Raw genomic sequence first — 18,326 nt, forward strand, 5'->3', positions numbered from 1 at the left:
GGCTTCAAAAATGATCATCTTTAAGCAATGGGAAATTACAGCCTTGAAAACTGAACGTTGGTGTGAAAATAGGAGTCATCAGTATATCAGTGAAATACAGAAAGCTATGGGCCTGTGGCCATAGTCTTGCAAGGCATCTCTCTAATCCAGTAGGACTCCTATATCCACGGGGGATTGGTTCCACGATCTACCATGGATGCCTGAAACTGGATACTAAGGAACCCTATAGGCAAGGAGACAGGACAAAGGCCAGAAGAGGGTGGGGCAAAGCAAAGCAAAAGCAAAGCATGCTGCTTATATACCGCCCCATAGTGCTTCAAGCACTCTCTGGGCGGTTTACAAGTTAATTATACAGGCTACACATTAAGGGAGTTCCCTTGTATGTTGCATATAGGGCTACAGCATACTGTGGATAAGGGAAACCAAAGATACCAATCCTGCAGATACAGGGGACCTCCTATATATCATAGGAGTATCTTTTAAATATGATAGAACTCAGTCTCATCTTATCTCTGCACTACTTTATGCCCAATGTGATGTTCTGTATATAATGTAATTTTTTTATTAGGTTACAAGCTCTCCATGTTGTGGGCTTTGTCTTTTCAGATGAAGTGAGAAGCACTGATTGTATTTATTATGCTATACAAAGAAAAAAGACTGTTGCTCTTGAACTCAGGCACTGTATTCTAGTTCCCACCTCTGAATTCCCCAGTCCTCTTCATTAAGCATGCAGGCAATAGGGCCTGAAATAATAAATAACGAGAGCTGTGGGCTACGCAATGTGCTTCTAATCAGCAGTGCTCAAAGATGTTTTACCACCTATCTGGCAAGGATGTATCATCATCACAATTATTTTAACAGATGGGGTGGCAGGTGCATAGAGAATTCAGGTGGCTAGGCCAAGATCCTACAATATGAGGACATCATTCTTAATTGCTACTCTGGAAGAGTCATGTGTCATTCACAAAAGTTGAATATCTTTGGATGTTTTGATGAACATCTGTGTGGTAACATGTGGAGCTGTCCTATACTAGCTCAGACTGTTGTTCTGTCTCACCTGCTGCTAATTAATCTACTCTGTATGGTTTTAGGCAGAGATTTTTCCAGTCAGAGGCCAAAATCCTTTTACTTAGCTTAAGCCAAGTTGTAACTTTTGGTCTATTCGTCCCTGGTAAACAAACCGCCCATGCCACGTCCTGCAACTATTTCTGAACTATCTCTGGAGCCAAAAAATGTTGAAGCTGAGGTTGGGCACATCATGAGAAGACAGGATGACAATAACGCTGGGGAAGTTTGAAGGCAGCAGGAATAGAGGACAACCAAATATGAGATGGAATAAATCCCTAAAGAAAACCACAAGTTTGGGTTTGCGGGAGCTGAACAGAGCAATTGAGGACAGCACATTTTGGAGATTGCTCATTCATGGGGTCGCCATAAGTCAGGGGTGCCTTGTCGACACATATGAATAACAACAAAACACACGTGTGATGGGAGAAAAGGAGGGGGAACCCTGGAAATTGTTTTTTCCAGCTCTGTTGGAAAGATTAATGTGGTTTTCAGATGACATTGAATGACTGATTCAAAAAATTAACTTTGATCTCTAGGTAGGTCACATTATAGTTGAGCTTATTCTCGTCACTTACAAGACCTTACCTGCTAACCTATATATTTCAGATTCTCTTTTTGATTTAGGAGGCATGGAAGCCAGTGAAACAGACTATCAAGGTCACACAGAGGGAAGAGTGGAGAAAAAATGAAGCTTAAATTACAGTTCTTAATCAGACCAGCTGGATGGAACCAGTTCAGATAGTGTGCAGGAATGGCAGTCCCCAAGTCATAATTGAGGGAGGACTGAATTCGACTCTTACTGAAGGCAATGGAATAGCCCGAAGGCTACGTTCTGAGGTGTGGTTTTCAAACTAAGCTGGACAAAATTTGAGAATTTCTTTCTTTCGAGGTGAGCTTTTGTGGGTCCTCAAAGCTTTTATTTTCCAGCTGCAGCTCAGAAACCTTTTCATACAACTCTTGAACAGACATGGGCATGAACCAGCAAGGACTCAGGCTTCTCTGCTTTGCCTTCTTGGCTGATCTCCCACTCAGTCGTTACTCTTGTCCGTGACTGGTAGAGTAGCCGAGGAGGTGGAAAAAAACAAGCAAGCTGAGCCTAGTGAGGGGCTGTTTGAGCCAGAGGAGACAGGGAACAGACCAGCAGCAACTATACAGCCTTTATAGTCTGGTTTGTGCCGATCTCTACTTTTGAACCTCCCACCTTTAAAATTCTTCCTTCTATTGCTCCAGATAATCAGCCTGTACCATTTAGACCGACAGTGTTTAGTTTAAAACTGGCGTCCATGGGGGAAGTGGTATGCTAGCTCAGGAAACTGTGTCCACACACCCCCCTTTTGACCTTTCTTAACCGGTTCAGGTAGAAATGCATTCTGGAATATAAACACTTCGAGTCTGTAGTTTCGAAGGCTTTCACAGGCGGGATCCGATGGTTGTTGTAGGTTTTTTGGGGCTGTTTGGGTGTGTTCCGAAGGTTTTTCTTCCTAACGTTTCACCAGTCTCTGTGGCTGGCATCTTCAGAGGACAGGAGTTAGAACTCTGTCTGTGTTCTGGTGTAGGATAGTTGAGTATTTGTAGCTGTGGGATCACAACCATTTCACAGTGTGCTTGTGATATTAATGAATAATGTTTCTTTTGCTTTACCATTCCATGGCAGCGAGGTACAAACCATGTGTTTTGGAAATGGTTATCAGTTTTTCCTGATTCCATATCAATTTTGCCACTCATTAGCTAAATCTCCATCCATCAATTTCTCTCTCTCTCTCTCTCTCTCTCTCTCTCTCTCTCTCGTGTTTCCTAGAAAACCAGGCGAGAGAGGCTTTAGATGCAACACATCACAACTTTATTTTCTCTTGTGAAAACAAACAATCCGTATTACAGTGCTCCAATATGTTTGGTGGTTGTATTGTAGAACCAGCTCCACCATCAGCCAGAGCAAGACAGACAGCTGAGGTCATTGAAATGACAGGTGGGGGGGGGGATCATGAAATGAATATGGTTACAGAAAATAGCTCTTTTGTTCTTTTTTATTGTGTGGAAGCAGGGGTTCAGAGGTTAAGATAAGGTTTTTTTTTCCTTTCAGGAGAGGGCCTTCTCTGTCGCTGCGCCCAGACTCTGGAACTCCCTCCCACTGGAGGCCAAGCAGACCCCTTCTTTATTGTCTTTCAAGAAACAGGCGACCTTTTCCTTCAGACAGGCTTTCCCTTAGAGGCTGGCTATCTGACAGTGCTGTTAAATGGAGTGGTATGTTTTGCTGCTTTGAATCTGGTTTTGGTGTTGAGTTTGTTCGCCAGTTTTAGAGTAGTATATGATTCTTCTTAAATACAGTACTTGTATATTTACTGTTTTTATTATTTATATTTATTTATTTTATTTGAAATAGTTTTATCCCTCCTTTCTCCTTGAAAAGGACCCATGGCGGCTCACAACAATGAAAGTTAATATTTAAGGTTGAAAACATTGAGTATACAACAGTGGTTAACATCATTAAAAGACAATATTTAAAACTAAGAACAAGGAAGAAGGAGGCATCTTATATCATTAATGGGCAATATTAAGGCTAAGATCAATGAGTATACAGTTTTTTTAAAAAAAACTTCACTCTCAGAAACAGAAAAATGGAAAACAGAAGTAGTACTAAAAATCCAGTCAAAGCAGTAATGCATAATAATCTATCTAAAAATCACACACAGGTAGGTGGTTACTGAGGGAAGGCTTGCCTGAAGAGAAAGGTCTTTGCCTGTTTGCAGAAGGATAGCAAAGATGGGGCCAGTCTGGCCTCATGAGGGAGGGAGTTCCAAAGTCTGGGAGCAGCAATAGAGGCATTTCTTCCATGTCCCCATCAGATAATAAATAAAGGTGGCGGGACTGAGAGAAAGGCCTCTCCTGATAATCTTAACACCAGAGCCGGCTCATGGTGGGAGATATGGTCTTTGAGCTAGCTTGAACCCAGGCCATTTGGAGCTTTATAGGTTAAAACCAGAAAACCAGCACTTTAAATTGTGCCCGGTAACTGATCAGCAGCCAGTGGAGCTGCGGTAGCAAGGGGGTTATGTGATCCCTGTAACCAGCCCCAGTCAGGAATCTGGCTGCTGCATTTTAGACCCGTTGAAGTTTCCTGACACTTTCCATTGGCAGCCCCACACAGAGCGCATTACAGTAATCCAGACGGGAAGTAACTAGGGCATGTAACTTTTAAATATTGTCTTTTATTGATGTAAGCCACCTTTGGTACCTTTTTAAAGGAGAAAAGCAGGTTGAAAACATTTTAAACAAACAGAGAAACTTCAGCAGGCATATTTTGGCCTGCAACCCACACTTGCTAAAATTCTTTCTTCCACACAGCTGTTAGACGTGTGGGAGACCTGCTGCATGAAGGAGCGACAAATTGCCCGTAAATTCATTTCTTTCCTTTGTATTTTCAATTCAGTGGGTGGAGAGAGTCGCTTGTGGCTTTTTTTGTCTCATGCACCTCAATACCTTGGTTGACTTTGGGCACCATGGACCTTGACTTGGGCGGGTGATGTCATTTGCTGCTCTACCTTGGAGTAAACCTCTGGTAATAGGGAAGCTACCTACTTAGACGGCACAGGGAGTTGCTATTTAAGCCTGACCTAAGGTATTGTAAGTAAAACATATCCCCTGATGGCTGACCAGGAAGGAGAGGATGTTACCATGAACAATAAAGTAGCACTGAGTTCTCTGCTAACGATGCTGACTGCTGCTTTTTCACCATCTTCTATGGGACCCAACCCCCCCCCCCCACGTTTTATGAGGTTTTGGGGTACATGTGTTTTCTATAATTCCTTCCTATGGTTCATCTGATACTACATCACTAATGTTGGGTGAATCTAGGTATAACAGAGCAAGTCACATGGAAAAATGTCATCGACCATAACTCTGTGGTAGCTAAAACCACAGTATAAATTACAAGTCAGTGAAGGATTTTATCTTCGACTAAGTAGTCTTTACTGTCAAGATCAGTATCCACACCCTGTGTTCAGTGGAGCCTGCTTAAACTAGGCTAATTACAACAGTCTAATTTGTACAGAACATGAGTGATATAGGCAGCATTCCCACTGTAGGCTACATTTTCACACCTGTTCTGAAGCTCTACTTGGAAATCCAATTAACAGCTTCAGTGACCAGGAATCAATATTAAGAACCACAAGAAATGATACCAAAAGTTCTGGTGCTGTGAATCAGCTTTTCTTCTGGATATTGACCATTGCTTCCCTTGACTAAATATATTTACTAATTAGAAATCTGTCCCCCTACACTGACTTTCTCCTACACAAACACACACACACACACACAAAATCATTAAGCTGTGAATTGCAGAAGGTTATAGCTATTGGCTAAAACAGAAATTCATGCCCTATTCTAGAGGTTTGTTGGGGATGGTGGTGGAGCAAAACGTTCTTGTAAGGATGGAACATCATCAGCAGTCTCATGGTTCCACCAAAAGGTCCCCCAGTGAGATTGAGTCAGAGCCCATGGGTGTGAGGAACTTTGATCCAGGAGGCCAAACTCTCAATCAATGGTTCCCAACTTTGGGTCCCCAGATGTTCTTGAACCAAAACTCCCAGAAGCCTTTACCACTAGCTGTGCTGGCTAGGATTTCTGGAAGTTGCAGTTCAAGAACATTTGGAAACCAAGGTTGGGAATCACTGGTTTAGATGATAGCATCTCTGGCTCTTGGATGAAAATACTGTATCTCTGATCCTTGGGGGTTCAGCAATCTGAACCCTCAGGTAATGGCAACTCTGTGGCTGAGTTAGGAGATCCTGGATCCCCTACCTATCCAGAAGAATGCCATAGGCCAAAGGCATGAGCCTCTATAGATGTCCCCAGACTAAGTGCTTAGCTGCAGGGAAAGACACCTCTGGAGAAAAGGCTTCTTTGTGAGTAGGGTTTTCCAAAATGAAATGCTCTTTCTCTCCCAGTTCTAACAGTCTTGGCTTGGGACTATGATTTTTGCTGGAAACAATGCCCCTGTGGGGTTTTGATCTTGCTTTCTGTGTATCCCAAACTTGACTATGCATGGCTTTTTGGACTGCCTTCAGATTTTCCACATCTGATTTAAACAATTCTGGCTGTATTCCACTTGTTAGATCTGTGCCTCTTGCTATATTTGCCCCAGCCTGCAAGGATATGACTCCTAGGACAAAACCCCATCACGAAATGGATCCATGGACATTTAAAGCTGACAAATAGGGCAACTACGTGGTCAATTGCCACAGAATATCACTTATAAAACAGGTGAACTCAATTTTTTAAAAAATAATGTCTGCATGACTACAAGGCTGATTCGAATTGGTCCAGTCTATTTAAAGCCAAACCAGCTTTTTTTCCTGCCCCTTCTGAAGGCTACAACTTTTCCATGATGAGAGAATTTGGTTGAACTTTTCCCCCTTCAGTCATTGCTGTAAAGACCGGAGGGAGTGTGTCTGTAGTGCCAATATTCCCTTCTCTCCACAAAGCTTTTCTAGAGAAAAGGTAATGTGTAAAAAGTACTTCATATTCTCGGAAAACACAACATCAAAAGCTTGAAGAGTCATATTGCAAAATACCTCATGATTCACAACTATTTGGGATCATCCCTTCCTAGGACTCCTCATTTTCTTATTTTCAAGTAACACATCCAGGAATTTCTGCTCTCTGGTGACATAAACTAGTTTCTCAACATTTTTCAGGTGTTTTATCTGAAGAGGAATGTCAAAATTCATTTCAGATTTTGCTTCAACCAATATCTGATCACAGTTTTATAGAAAGCACTCCCCTCTCTCCACCACACAGCTGGGAATACACACCTCCCCAAGTAGTTGTTATCACTGTCAATTCACTTCAGATTTTTTCACAATATTCATCAACGTTGATTCAAGATTTTGTTTCCAGTGCAGTTTTAGCAGCAACTCCAAAGGAGATCACAGAAAGGGAAAGAAAGCCAATTATTTCTTAAAAGCTGTGCTGAATAATAGATATAATTCATAATCAGGAGTTTCTTATTTTTTAAAAAAAGACCTTACTCTGTGTATTGGCCTGAATCCCAAATGTTTTGATCTGTGAGAGACTCCCACTTCTCATAGAATCAGTAATAAATGCATTAATAAGAACAATAAAAACAGCAAAAATAAGAGCTTTTTTCTAATTTTTCCTCCTTTTGCTTTCATCATCCTACACATATAAAGTTCTAGTAGGCCTCCATCCCTCTGATGAAATTTGAGGAGCGGGCACCAGCATCTTAAGTCGGATGATAAACCTCCCTCTCCTTCTTCTGGTGAGAACAGATTCACCATGTTTGATTGTTTTATTTGGAATTCTGGTTACGCCGATGATAGTCTGCCAGAACAATCAGACCCCTTCCTTTCCCGAGTGTTTCACTCTCAGGCGGCTGACCCTAACTGCCTGTAGGTGATTCATGATTGGCAGCTCACAGGAAGCAGTACTGAGTACTTCGGAGATGTCAAGCAAGCTCATTATTGCGCCCCATGCTATTCTATAAATCACCAGGAATCCTTATTAGCCAGTTTAGAGTCAAACAAGGCAATGCCTCCTGTAAGGCCAAATGATCATCTGGTACACGGTGTGCTTCCTGAGATATGTGCTCTCAACTCACCGCAGGTGCAAAGATGCCATAAACAAAGCCAGTTTCAAGCAGAAGAAGAAGAAAGAACCCAATGGCCGTGGCCTTATACTAGGTCACACTGTTTTTCCATCTAGTCCAGTGTTTCCCAGCCTTGGGTAACCCCCGATATTCTTGGACTGCAACTCCCAGAAGCCTTTAGTAACAGCTGGGAGTTGCAGCCCAAGAACACCTGGGTTACCCAAGGTTGGGAACCAATGATCTAGCCCAACGATAGGTTCCCATCTAGCTTTCCAGATACCATTGGCACGCAGCCCTCACTAATCCTAGTCAGGCGGCATGTGAGGTGGTTAAAAACAACAAAATTTTGCATCCTGAGCCCCTCAGCTTTCCATGGTTCTAGACCTCATGACTTTGGTTATTATCGTAGCACATCAGAAGGCAGGGAAACTGATGAAGACAAAGAAAATGGAGGGGCTTGGGCCACAGATAGCTTGTGACTGGGACAGGGCACCTCCCAAATGTTGGGGTGAGGCATCCCCTTGTGTCCCATCCATGAGCAGCCACTGGATTGAGCATGGATCCTAATAAAAATGCCTTCATTATCTCAAACAATATTTTCTTCCTCACCTATTGGCTTGAGTTCTTTGGTTGCTACTGTAGTCCAGTCTATTAAACAAATTCCCTGATATCATTCATCATAGGCATCCTTCAGTGTCGAGAGACTAGGGTAACATGCTCTGTATGGAGGACTTTGATGCTGTATGTGAAGCTGGAGTGTCCTCTCCAGAACACGAAGCCTGGGTAAAATAATATGGAGGATAGGCTGTTACCCAAGCAGCAAATCCCCCCTCTCCACAATTCCCTGATAGCAGGGAAATTAAAATCAGCATAAGTCATGAAGCTAGGTGCGGAGATTTGAACTCTTTGCTCTGAGTTCTGAAGTCAAGCTTTCTTGAGACTCTGTACAAAGTGCTTTTTGGTTCCTTGCTGGCCATGTTATCAGTACAATCCCATATGAAAAAGTCCTGCTTGTCGTGAAATGATATGACAAGCTGCGTGAATTCCATAGGACTGAATAATGTGAAACAAGCCCAAGGAAAATTCCGTATTCCATTTCTGCCTCCCGAACCTGCGGCAGCAGACCTCTGCAGAAAATCTGCCTGACGGTCTGTTCAATTTTATGTTCCATTTGCTGTGAGATTTCCGCCAATATTGTCAACGGCATGCTTCAATGGAAGGTCCAAGGGGCTTTTGTATAGCCCTGTTATTGCTAACAGGAGTGATACCTCATTAACGTTTTTATAATGATGAAGTGGCATCACCATGGTGAAAACAACACGCTCTGAATCAAAGCTATTGAATTCCTGCTGTGAGTCATTTTAAGATAAGACGGGTGTCAGGGTCCCATAAATGGGGTTTCAGCATGATTTTACTGGATCACAGCGCAGAATAACTCACAAGTCTATAAACTACTGTAAGCTAATCAGCCCATTGTCTTTGTTTATCTCCTTTCCTGTTATATATGAAATAAAAGATGCCCTCTCCCACTGGCCCCAACACTGACTGGATTGTGGTAGCTTGAGGGTTTCCTTTGGCTTGTTTCTTAAGAAGAACTTTCAAAAATCTCTGCATAGAAGTGACCAATAAAGCTTGAGAGTGAAAGAAATTAAGGAGAAGAGAACGTGAAATGGGTAGGTGGCTTTGAATCCCTGTATATTCCCCCATCTTCAGGCTAGCTGGCTCTACAGTGCACTCTCTCGCTCTCGCTCTTTTCCCACCAATGGGCTCTGGACCTTTAAAATGGCAGCTGACATGCAGGGATTCACAGAGCAGAATACTGCTTTTCCCGAAAATAAGACAGGGTCTTATATTAATTTTTGCTCCAAAAAACACATTAGGGCTTATTTCCAGGGGATGTTTTATTGTTTTTCATATACAATCTACGTTTATTCAAATACAGTCATGTCATCTTCTTCTGGTTGCTGCACAAGGGTGGAGGGCGGGTCTTCACTTAACTAGGGCTTATTTTGGGGGTAGGGCTTATATTACGAGCATCCTGAAAAATCCTATTAGGGCTTGTTTTCAGGTTAGGTCTTATTTTCGGGGAAACAGGGTAGCTTCAAGTTCATTAACTGGGACTTACAATCTCAATAACTTACTCTGAGACATTAGTACAAGAAATAATTAAAACAGTTCATTTACTTACAGTTGAACAGATCGGACAGCAAACTGACAAACATGACTGCTTGAAGCAACAGACCTCAACAAAATCACTGATTCCAATAGACTACTGAGAGAGAAAGAGACACCAGAGCAGAGAGGCAGGGTTCCTTCTGAATTCACAGGCAAAGAAGAAATGATACATTGCTGGATACATTGACAGTCACACCAGCCCGGAAAGATCCCTGCCAGCCAAACTTACTAAAGGCAGTATGTGAGGTTGCAAAAGCTCCAGTATATATTAGGATGCGATTTAGGACTCTTTATTTATTATTAAGTTTGTTGAGCCTGATAAAGGTCTGTGTGGAATGATTCATTGAAGAACATATGGAAATAATGATCCCAAGTGCTTCTTAATGGCACCATTAATAAAAAAGGACTTCTTTAATGTTTGTATGGTTTTTTTCAAAGTGAATGCATTGCCTGCATCAAATGTAGGAAAAGAGAACCCTGTAGGGGAAAACATTTTATTCACAGTTCTGCCTATAAAACCATAGTCCCAGTCCCAGTGGGTGAGCTGCTATGGTTGTCCATAAGCATATCTGCACTATGCACAGTTGTGCTTTCAAGAACAGAGTTACCAGCCAACATGATTTTCTTTAAACTAGACAATTTTACTTCTATGCCCCACACACACACACACACTTCAGGAGGGGGAAAAATAGTCCCGGTTCTCTCTCTCGCCAATTCGTTCATCTGTGGTGCTCACCTCTGAAGACACTCAGAATTCGGCATTTGAAAAATGGTCAGTTCTGCGGACAGCAGGGTGCTCAGGACAGCTGTTCTCCCTCTGTCTCACTCTCAGAAACTTGGGCCATCTTGGTTTCTGAGTACAGCTGCAGAAACAATGCTGGCAGATATTCATGTCTCCAAACTCAGATCATGGGTATCTTTGTTTTTAAGAAGCACACAACAATAAAAGCCTGCTCCTCAGAAGACCTAATTTATTGAACGAATGGCCACCACTGAGGCAAAGCTCTGAACAGCCATGTTATCCCTAGAAAGTTTTGGTAAAGAATTTCAGCCGTTCATGAATGGTGACCTCAAAGGAGAAGAGGGCTTTAGAAGCCCTGGTTTGTTTTGTTTTGTTTTCTGGCTTGGGTTGACCTTCCAGTTGGAGAAGAATTGTACACTTATCTAATGCAGCATAATGGAGATCTCTTGCACCGTACAGGAGAAACGAGAAATGGTAGGGTCAACAAGCAGAAGGGAGAACCGTTTCCTTGAGAGGAACTGAAGACAGCCTTCCGCCATCCACTTGGTTTTGGAACAGGCATTAAACTATGCTGCTCTTGAGCCAAATGAATGTAGGAGTGCAGCCATTTATCTTAGCGTCAAATTGGCTTGGGGGAACCATCCAAAAACTCCTGAGCTAGTTTGCTATTGAGACTGTGCCCATCTTTCAAACCTACCAGATGGGCAGGTTAAAAAAAAAAAACACCTACAATTCCCCAGAATCCCAGCCAACATGACCACTTTTCCAAGCTTTTCTGGGAAAATAACAACTTAGTGTTTTTGTTTGTTTGTTTTCAGCTGTTTTGGATGATGACTCCCCATATCCCAGCTAGCCCTCATGAGAAAGTAAGTGTTCCAAAATGTGATCCTAGCAACAGCATCTTAGTTCCCATCTGTTGCGTATATGAAATATAGGGCCATTTTTTGTGGTCCGAGAGATGGTAAAGAAGAGCTGTGGGAAGCCTCATTAAAGTAAAATTAAGCCAATTAGAACAAATGCTTGCAAAGGGGGAGTTTAGAAGGATGTTTTTTAAACAAAATAATGCAAGTCCACAGAGAGCTGTGGTGACTAATGCCCCTATGTGTAGGCGCTATTTCACCATCCCACGAACTTTTTTCTCCAAGTAATTTATATTTGTTTTTCTAGATATGTACAGATTATAGCTGAGCCAAAATGTATGTGTCTGGTTTTTGAATTCCAGAACAAATCCACTTCGGTGACCACTATGGGTTGGAGTCCACCCACCTCCCCAGCATGCATGATGTGTATATATTTGATGATGTTACAGATGAGAAATTTAGAGAAACCAGAAAACAAGAGAACATCAGAACAAAGAATATGATTACCTGGGCAAATGCCATTGGATTTGCTCTGCTTCTAGAATGGGTGAATTTAAAGTATTTTTCACTGACTGCATGTTGTAAAGGCTGAAGCAAATTGATCTTGCCCTTTTTGCTCCCAAAGCAACTGGTTCTTCTCAGCCTCTGAAGGACTTGTACTTTTTTCTAGCCAGAATGATTTGAATGTTCCCCCCTCCCTGTGCAGCTAGCTGGTGAGATCTTGTAAAGAGGGTGGACGTGTCTATAGGTAGTGTATTTCAGTGATGAAGCCTCTCAAGGGAGGACAAGCTCAAGCACTCACACACATACACACAAGCAGTGCCAGCACTCACCTCTCTCCACGAAGTCTCTCCTCCCACAAACCACTTCCTTTTTTAAAACAGCTTCCCTCCTCCTCAGTGGATGTGATGTCAGAACACACGTACACACACACACACACACATATATCATGCATTCTGTGTCTCTGTGTGTAGTCTTATTTAATTATTTTTATATATATATTATATATATAATTGTTCCAGAATTATTTTATAATTATAATTATAATTATAATTATAAAAAAGAATTATAATTATTTTATTTTATTTTATTTTATTTATATCCTGCCTATCTGGTCGGTTAAGACTACTCTAGGTGGCTAACAACATAAAATAGAACAGTGAATAAATATAAAACAATTTTAATAAATATAAAACAATTTTACATAATAAATATAAAACAAATATAAAACAATTTTACATAAAAATAGACATAATAAAATACAGTGGACCCTCTACTTAAGGAATTAATCCGTATTGGAATGGTGGCTGCAAGTCGAAAATCTGTAGGTCGAATCTCCAATGACCTACAATGCATTGAAAACCAATTAATCCCATAACCAGCGATTTTTATTCTATTTTTGTTCCATTTTGGGTTTTTTCTGGTCTGTAAGTTGATTCTCCGGCTGCAAGTCGAATCTAAATTTTGCAGCCAGAGGAGTCTGTAACTCGAAAAGTCTGTAAGTCGAGCCGTCTGTAAGTCGAGGGTCCACTGTAGACAAATAGAAGGGAGACCATATGTTTTATTTATTTATTTATTTATTTTATTTATTCAATTTCTACCCCGCCCCTCTAGACAACGTCTACTCGGGGCGGCTTACAAAAATTAAAACACATTAAAACAATGTAGAAAAATAAATAATATGATGCAATTATGATAATTAATATTCTCCAAGATGGCAACATTAAGAACCAGAAAAAAAATTCCTGTACCCATCAGGAATTTCTTTTCACCTGTCCACCATCTTCTGGAACAAATAATTCTCCTCTGCAGGTGCACAGATCCATAGAAAGGGGCACAGATCTGTGGTGGAGCTTATGTTTTAAATGAAGAAGGTCGCAGGTTTAGCCCCCATCTTTTCAAAGTATGACTGGGAAAGCTCCCACCTCAGACCACAGAGAATTACTGCCAATTTTATTCATGCAATTTCCCCTGCATTTCCTGCCTAAGATTTATGGTTTAGCCCATCTGGAAGTCCTCAGTTTAGAGGCAGACATGAGATAAGTTTGCTGTTCCAGGTAACCAAAAACAGGAATAGCTTTAATCATAGTTGTTGTTTAGTCATTTAGTCATGTCCGACTCTTCATGACCCCATGGATCAGAGCATGTCAGGCCCTCCTGTTTTCCACTGCCTCCCGGAGTTGGGTCAAATTCATGTTGGTACCTTTGATGACACTGCCCAACCATCTTAATCATAGTACAGCTTGGAAAATAGTGAATTCAAAAGCAATCAGTTATACATAGTTCCATGGGCATAAAGGTAGTGAATTACTGCTCTAGTTATATCTTTTTGAAGTCTTATTTCAGGAATTGCTTCTAGTTTTTTTTTTAAAAAAAAAACCATCAGAATGTTTCAAGCGGCTAACTTCTGATATGAGGCTCAGCTAACTACTGTACACCCACTAACTTTAGAAGTAACAGAAACAGTTACAGTTATACTGGATAAAGAATGAATTAATTTTATTTATTGTACTTCTATCCTGCTCCTATAGCAGCATACCACTACTCTGGAGGACTTCAAAAAGAACGTATAGTAAAACATTCAACCCCAAATAACATATAAGAGTAACAGAACAAACATTATAGTCATAAAATAATACAACATAGCAAACCTCCCACAGATGGCAACAGCAAATCAATTTAAAACTATGGAAAATGAGTCAGACTATCTCTCATGAGGAGAGGATGGACCTGAATGCCTATACTGTTTTCATCTGTATCCTGAAAGACAGAAGAGAGGGCGCTTGGCGCACATCTGCAGGGAGCAAATTCCTTAATATTGCAGCCACCACCGAGAAGTCCCGGTTCCTGATGGACATTTTCCAGATCTCCCTCAGAGAGGCCACCTGCAATACTACAGCCTGAGACAATAGGAAGCTTGGGTAGTAGATCTTAAGGAGATTATCCTTTATTAAAGAACAATAATAATGTACAGTGGTGCCTTGCAAGACGAATGTAATTCGTTCTGCGAGAAGCGCTGTCTTGCAAAAAAATCGTCTTGCGAGAACCTCGCAAGACGCATGAAATTTTTCATCTTGAGAGGCATCGGTCTCGGGGGGAAAAACCCGTCTTGTGAAGCACAGCCATAGAAGAAGCCGTCCTGCGAAGCACCGTAGCAATTGCAAAAAAACAATTGTCTTGCGGGTTTTTCGTCCCACGAGGCATTCGTCTTGCAAGGCACCACTGTAATTTACTTATGCCTTTGTTATTGCAAAAAGGAATTAATTACAAATATCTATTTTGTTCCACTCTCTGTATCACAGTACACAGCTAAGATCTGCAACAAAATATTGCAGTATGTGCTGTTCCTGTTCTGGGTCCAGCTGTGCTTTTCCAAAGGATTATTCAGTCCATGAGCAACAGTTTTCCAGTCAGCATTCTGCAGTGATTAAGCATGCTCGGTCATCATTGGACTGGCTTTTGGGCCTCCCTCTTCAGAGTTTTGTCCTTGTGATCTAACTGTGCTCATATCAACCTTCCATTCTTGCTGATCTCCCCCCGTTGTGGTCATGAGGTGCCAGCTAGACTGTGAAAGCGAAAACATTTGAATTGAAGCCATGTGTTTTGGAAAGTGTTGACAGCATGTGAATAAGAAGAAATCATGTGAGAGGGAGATGCCTCAATGCAGATGAATAACATCAAGTAAAATAGTATCTCTTATGCAGAAAAAGAATGCCAACCATTTTAGAGGGGTAATGGAAGCTACTGTTTTTTTTTTATGCCCTTTATCACGAACGAAAGTACTTTTCTCTTCCCAAACCAAAACTTGGCTGGTTCTCCAAACTTTGTGATGCAATTCTCTTAGAAAAAAAATGTGCCTATTCATGAAAAATATGTTTTAAAATGCATTATATTAGGAGCAATAGTTTGCAAACATACACATAATAGACAAGATTCATATCTGAGGAATGATATATTTGTAAATTAAATCTGTTGCGGTGTGACTCTGTGCTGCCATCTAGTGTTAGTTCAGGAGTTTGTACTGAGTAATAATAATTACAAGGCATCAAGTCAATTCTGATTGATGGCGACCCGTTCCATGGTTCTAGGTAGAGAGTTATTTACCATTCCCTTCTTCTGGGGAAGCCCTGGGACTCTGCAGCTTGCCCAAAGTAACACAGGCTGGCTATTCCCCCAGGAGGCACAGTGAAGAATCTTACTCCCAACTTTGCAGGCAGATACGTAACTCACTGAGCTATCCAGCCACCATATTAATACAACTCAGCCCTATTTGCTGCCAGGAGCCACATTAATGAGCTGGGAGAAGTTCCCTTTATTAAGACTACAGTCAGTAACCCAACTGCTGGAGAATTCTGAGTGTTGTATTCTCAAGGGAAAATTTTGGAAGCTCTGCTTCTCCATAAGGTGGATGGCACATGACTAGCAAGTTTGCAGCCTCTAATTTTGCTTTTTCTACAAAATCATTTGGGGTATTTGTTTTCCTTGTGCTGTAAGTATGAACACATTTAGTATATTCAGGTAGACTACGTGTGACATGCTTTTTTCCTTTTTCCCCCCACTCTCCATTACAATAGAATTTATTTTATTTTATGTTATTTTACTTCAGATCCTATAATTCTCCTTTCTGGGAGTCCCATTTGCAGGTTCCAGACCTTATGGAAACTGAGTTCTGCTCACCTGGTGAGCAGGCTCAGCTGACAGGCTTTATGCTTTAAGTATAACTTCCTGTTTCAAAAAGAAGCTACCCGATGGAGATCCCATGTCCCAGCCCAATAATCTAACCACTGTGTTGCAACAGTAGATCCACTGAGTTATACTGATGAGTGAATCTGCAACTTCAGACCTCAAAACCAGAGAATGGGTATGGATTCAAAAGAAGCTGGTGAAGAATGTCATTCAACCATGTTTCAGAACGCACCCATGTCAATGGAAAAGGTGAAATATTGTATTGTATGTTCTATCAGTCAATGGCACTGATGGCAATGATCAGTGGGAGAAAATCTGTTTATTTGTTGTTGTTCAGTCGTTAAGTCATGTCCGACTCTTCGTGACCCCATGGACCAGAGCACACCAGGCCCTCCTGTCTTCAGGAGTTTGGTCAAATTCATGTTGGCAGCTTTGGTGACACTGTCCAACCATCTCGTCCTCTGTCGTCCCCTTCTCCTCTTGCCTTCATGCTTTCCCAACATCAGGGCCTTTTCCAGGGAGTCTTCTCTTCTCATGAGACGGCCAAAGGATTGGAGCCTCAGCTTCAGGATCTGTCCTTCCAGTGAGCACTCAGGGTTGATTTCTTTCAGAATGGATAGGTTTGTTGTCTTTGCAGTCCAGGGGACTCTCAAGAGCCTCATCCAGCAACACAATTCAAAAGCATAAATTCTTCTTTGTGGTCCAGCTCTCACTTACATACATCGTGACTGGAAAAAACATAGCTTTGACTAGGCGGACCTTTGTTGGCAAGGCGATGTCTCTGCTTTTTAAGATGCTGTATAGGTTTGTCATCGCTTTCCTTCCAAGAAGCAGGTGTCTTTTAATTTCGTGGCTGCTGTCACCATCTGCAGTGATCATGGAGCCCAAGAAAGTAAAATCTGTCACTGTCACTGTTTCTTTATAGTCAGTTTTTTCCCCCATATGATGCACACCTGTAATCTGCACATATCTTTAATGATGACGATGACAATGATGGTGTTGTCACACTGGTTACAACTTATGGCAACCCTTCTCAGTAAAAAGTACTGAGAAATGGTTTACCACTCCCTTCTTCTGGTGGACTATGAGACTGTGTAATTTACTGAGGACCACAGGGACTGGATTTTCTTCTATAAGCACAACGAGGAATCAGATTCCTGATCCAGGGGCTTCACTCAATATTTCGTGCAATTTTTCTCAGAGAGTAATGAAATAAAAATCCTGATGTTTCACATAATCACAACAGGAAGAGTAAAAATTATGTGCCATCAAGCCAATTCTGACTTATGGTGACCCTTTTCCAGGTTTTTTAGGTAGAGAGTACTCAAAAATGTTTTTATCATTCCCTTCTTCCTAGGATACCCTGGGACTGTGCAGCTTGCCCAAGGATACATGGGCTGGTTTTTCTCTCAGGACATAAAGAAGAGAACTTAACTTTCAGTTGCTGACTCTGCAGCCGGATACTTAACTCACTCAGCTAGATTAGCTGGCATCATTCTCTCATTTGATACCTGAGAGTAAGTTGGAAGACAACTTCCAATTTATCTACCTTTTCATTATAATTATTACCTTCTCATTATCATTTTCATGCTCACCCCCATCCCTGAAAATATGAAAGTGGTAAACTGGTATGTTTTCTTCCCTGAAGTGAAACATATAAGTATTGCCCAGCTGTGGATCTTGAGTTGATTTATTCCAACAATATGAGGCTCTGCATTTCTGCACAAGATTTCAAGATTGACATATAGTACAAAATGTGAAACAGTGACAAGGTGAACATTAATCACACGCATAATGAAAGAGTGACCGTTTGATCTGATATAATCCAACTAAAAATGGCAGATTTAAAAGAATACAGCTTCTTGTTTCAGAAGAGGTAGCTGTGTTGATCTGTGCTAGCATATTGGGCAAAAAGAAAAGGAAAAGAAAAAAATAAAGAGAAAACCGTTGTAGCACCTGAAAGACTAACTGCTATATTTTAATGTGAGCTTTCCTGAACAAGGCTGAGAATGTGGATTTTTCTATGAAAACTCACATTACAATATAGCAGTTAGTTTTTAACGTGCCATAACAGTTTTGCCTTCTTTTTAACTTTTCTTTTGGTTTTGCCTGTTAGTTAGTTAGTTAGTTAGTTAGTTAGTTAGTTAGTTAGTTAGTTAGTTAGTTAGTTCATTTGTTTAGCCATTGAGAA

The 18,326-nt window shown here is 41.2% G+C and overlaps 2 long non-coding RNA genes across 3 annotated transcripts in view; both read left to right on the top strand.

Moving 5' to 3' along the window:
• Window positions 1-18,326, top strand: part of LOC144588086 (uncharacterized) — a 142,784-nt gene that overhangs the window by 92,567 nt on the left and 31,891 nt on the right. Inside the window, exon 1 of one of the 2 annotated variants that reach the window (XR_013543428.1) lies at window positions 13,202-17,652. The exons of the other annotated variant lie outside the window; for it this stretch is intronic. This is a non-coding gene — a long non-coding RNA (uncharacterized LOC144588086). Of the gene's footprint in view, window positions 1-13,201; window positions 17,653-18,326 lie in introns of those variants that run through there. 2 annotated transcript variants of the gene reach the window in all.
• LOC140705386 (uncharacterized) lies at window positions 55-12,308 on the top strand. Its single transcript, XR_013543424.1, has 4 exons — window positions 55-6,327; window positions 9,189-9,345; window positions 11,408-11,455; window positions 11,812-12,308. It is a non-coding gene; the product is annotated as an uncharacterized LOC140705386 (long non-coding RNA).

This window comes from Pogona vitticeps, chromosome 3 (genome assembly GCF_051106095.1).
Source record: "Pogona vitticeps strain Pit_001003342236 chromosome 3, PviZW2.1, whole genome shotgun sequence".
NCBI lineage: Eukaryota > Metazoa > Chordata > Lepidosauria > Squamata > Agamidae > Pogona > Pogona vitticeps.